The sequence below is a fragment of the Varanus komodoensis genome, unplaced genomic scaffold (assembly GCF_004798865.1).
Source record: "Varanus komodoensis strain SLA01 unplaced genomic scaffold, ASM479886v1 scaffold23, whole genome shotgun sequence".
Taxonomy (NCBI): Eukaryota; Metazoa; Chordata; class Lepidosauria; order Squamata; family Varanidae; genus Varanus; species Varanus komodoensis.
In genome coordinates, this window is record NW_025335627.1 from 17,218,213 (window position 1) to 17,221,982 (window position 3,770).

Below are 3,770 nucleotides of genomic sequence, written 5' to 3' on the forward strand. Positions count from 1 at the left end.
CCTAATGGGCAGATGTGTACCTTCGTGTGCAATTCTGTGCATGTTTAGACAGTTTGAGATTGCACTAGGGTCTTCAGACTGTGAATTGCTGGAATTTGCTGCTACAAGATGTGGAGAGAGCCACTAGTTTAGAGGGCTAGACAAATGAATAGAGGGTCAGTGGCTATGAGACCTGAAGGCAGAATGATACCTCCACTATCAGAGACAGGGATGGGATGGGGATCATGGATTGTGGGAGGGGGCAGTTGTCCTCATGTCCTGCTTATCAGCTCCTTGGAGGTAGCTCCAGTGGGAAACAGGATGCTGGACTAGACAGATTGGTTTTTGCTCTAATCCAATAGGGTTGTTCTTATGCTTTAATGTCTGACAGCCTCACATAGACTTTAATGAACCGCACAAAGCCGTCAATTACTCTAATACAATGGAATACAAAAGAAAGAAAAGCAGAGTGATTGATAATTAGTTATTATTCAGTCTTGTGAAAAATGGGCATTAAATGGCATCCTGTAACCACATATACATGGATTCAGATACAGTTTTTAAAAGCAGTATAATCAAAGCAATGTGTTTTAATCTGTATATGGACCATCTCCATACAGATTTAACAATCATTTATTTGAACTTTAGTGTATTTTATTTTTGAGTCAATTCAATATATCTTTTTTAAAAAATTAGTAATACCCAAACAGTTACAACGGTAGTATTTTCTGTGCTGATTACAGTGTGCAAAAAAGCAAGTCATTGGGTTGGAAGCAGACTTGAGCAAAACTCCTCTGCATGGAGTCTTGCTCAAGTCTTGCTTCCACCTCTGCATGGAGTCTTGCTTCCACCTGTGCAAATTCCCCCATCCCTCTTCATCCCCCTTGTACCCTGTGGAACACTACACTGATGGATTGGGGACCACCTGGAAGAGTGCAGTAGGTGATGCAGGGAAAGGGGGAGATCAGCAGAACCCCCCATTTCTGTCAGGGGATCCCCTTCTGTTTCCATTCTTGAAGAGCAAAGTCTGGCTCCAACCTATTTTCTGAAGCAGGGATAAACAGTATTCCTGTAATATTTTGATGAATAAATATTTAGTAACTGGTAACTACATTCCTTTTTTAATCTGTTTAATGCCTCCCTTCTCCTCTCCTGCTGGTTATTATTTAGCCCCTAAGGAAAGCTTTGTATCTCTCCAGTTATTCTTTGGATTAATGTGCAGTTAGCTTGGCAGCTTTTTTTATTATTGCAATTCTTGTCCCAACTGACAACCAGTTCAGGCTTTTCCTATCCTTGCTTGAGCGCACACATATTGCCTGGTTTACAGGAGAGAAAAATAACAATCAGTGCTGTGAGCCTAACTGTGGAAGAACTTGCCCGGAAGCCACTCTAAGATTTGTAGTGTATTGGTTGCTTCACAAGTTTTGTTTCTGCGTGCATGGGGAGGCAGTGGCGGGGCACTTACCTCTGGAAATGAATGCAAAGTTTCTTACTCTGGGGAAAATAATCTTTCAACTTTTGAAAATCCAAGATACTATGGCCATTCCACCAGTGAAAGGATTTTTTCTCTACCTTATAACAATAAAGCTGCTTTTGCTGTGGAGGTGTTTCAGCTGCATTATATTAGATAGAACAGTGCCTTTAAACCTTGGTTGATATTTGAGTGTTTTGAATTTGCCAGTTAAATGTGTTCACTAATCCAGTCCAGGTAATACCTAACCTGGTCCAGGTGAATAAGCAACCATTGATTAAATCAGGAGCACACAGGCTTTTCTGTTTGAAGGGCTGCATGTGTTGCTGTTTCTGGAACCACACACACAAATCCTGACACACAAAGCTGTGGAGTGAAGGGAACACTCTGTGTGAAGATCTCTGGGGAAGCCTGTAGGGAACTCAGGGAACAGGCCAGGAATCCTCTTGTGGGGAGCCACAATAAAGACCAGCAGGTGCTACACCTTGCTCCCAAGCCACTGGTTCTGCTCCCTTGCTATCCATACATCCAGAGGATCAACAGCTAACTCACTTCAGCATTGCATGGACCTTTAAAGGATACTTCCTTCTCCAAACAAATTTGGAAGAATTAATTAGTCCATAAAAGTGATGCTGTGTGTTACAAGATTAATAACCCACCTGAAATCCAAAGGGTTCTGTGCTGTTAAAAAACCTAGTTCCATGCTGAAAGTCACCTTTTCTGTATTGTAATGATCCAGGCATGAATTAGAAAATGAACTGTGGTAATGGAATTTTTCTCATGTACATGCACTGTACGGAGGTTGACGTGTGTATTTTTCTTTGCTTTGACCAAGCCCAACCCCTGCCTATGAGGTTTCTTTATTTTTACTTTATTCAGCAACTTTACCAAGAAACTGGGAAATTTTATTGCTTTTACTCTCCAAAATTCTACAAAGAAAATACTCAGATACTATCTTCTAGCTGCTAAACTAAATAGAGCATCACTTCTTTATTTGGGAAGGTAGTTGCTTTTGTCATAAGTGTGCTAAACCTGTTTTTAAAACTGCAGTGGAGCCAGTATGTTTAATTTATTAATACATTCATTGTTGCTTTAAATTGTATGTTTACATTATTTGATATTTGTGTTAGATTATATTGATTATGTATTTGGATGTGAGTCTCTTATCCTGCAAAACTACACATCACTCAGAAGAAAGTCACACAGACCCACTTCACACGTAACAGTGACAAATCATGGATTCATTAGCTGCAATTAGATTGTTACCTTTGGGTTGTCTAACCCACAATGACCTATAGTATCCAGGTTCAGACATTACACAACAAACCAATTGGCCTGATTGTATGTTGAATATTCAAATGGATATAGAATATGTCTGGCATTGAAATCCATGGGGCTTACTCCTAGGTAAATGGGTAAAAGATAGTGGCCTAAGTTATCCTTGATGCTCAGCACTGCTAGTCCCTACTGTATAAAAGGCTTCTCTCAATAAATAGTAGAATATAAACATGTCATATCCAGAATATTCTTTCTTGAAACACTAATATGTAGGGTTGCTGTATAAATGAGGGGCATGATCCAAAGGTTGAAATCCCATTGATTTTAATGGGAGAGATGTAAGCCTGTACTAAGCTTTCAAATGAACTCAGAAGAATTTCAAAGTGCTTCACTTTGCCTGGATTGTGCCCCAGTTCGAGTCTTGTGTCAACTTCTATATTTTTTACTCTGAGAGGCAATGGATTGGATCCAGATCTTACATAGAGTAGACCCACTAAAACAAGTGGAACTGAAGTTGGTTATGAGTAAGTTTAGTCCCATTTATTTCAATGTATCTACTAATCTAGATCAAGCCCAATGATTGTCCAAGTCTACTCCATTTAGTGTCATTTTTTTACAGTGAGTTTATTGCTCCAGTAAATAGTATCATGCCTTGTGAATTCTGAGAGTTTGGTTTTCTTTTTAATATTTCCCAAATATTTGCCAGTTTATATAAGGATGCTAATCTCATGCCAGTGCTGAATCTCTACTGTGAAGGACCAGTATGTATATGAAGCTACTGCATTCAAGGCTGCTTGAAGGTTGGGCGTGCTAGATGTGACACTATGCTGTCCACATGTTTCTTTCACCCACTTGCATTTCAACATGCAAATTCTTGTATATCCATTCATCTTCATGCCAGTCCTGTGTGTTCTTTATTAATCCACACCTGCATTACTGTGAGGAATAAACAGCTGATAATTCAGAAACTCAAGACATGATAGGAACAGAGCGACAGCACCATTAGCCGAAGAAGGAGCCTCTGCAGGGTGCAGTGTCCACT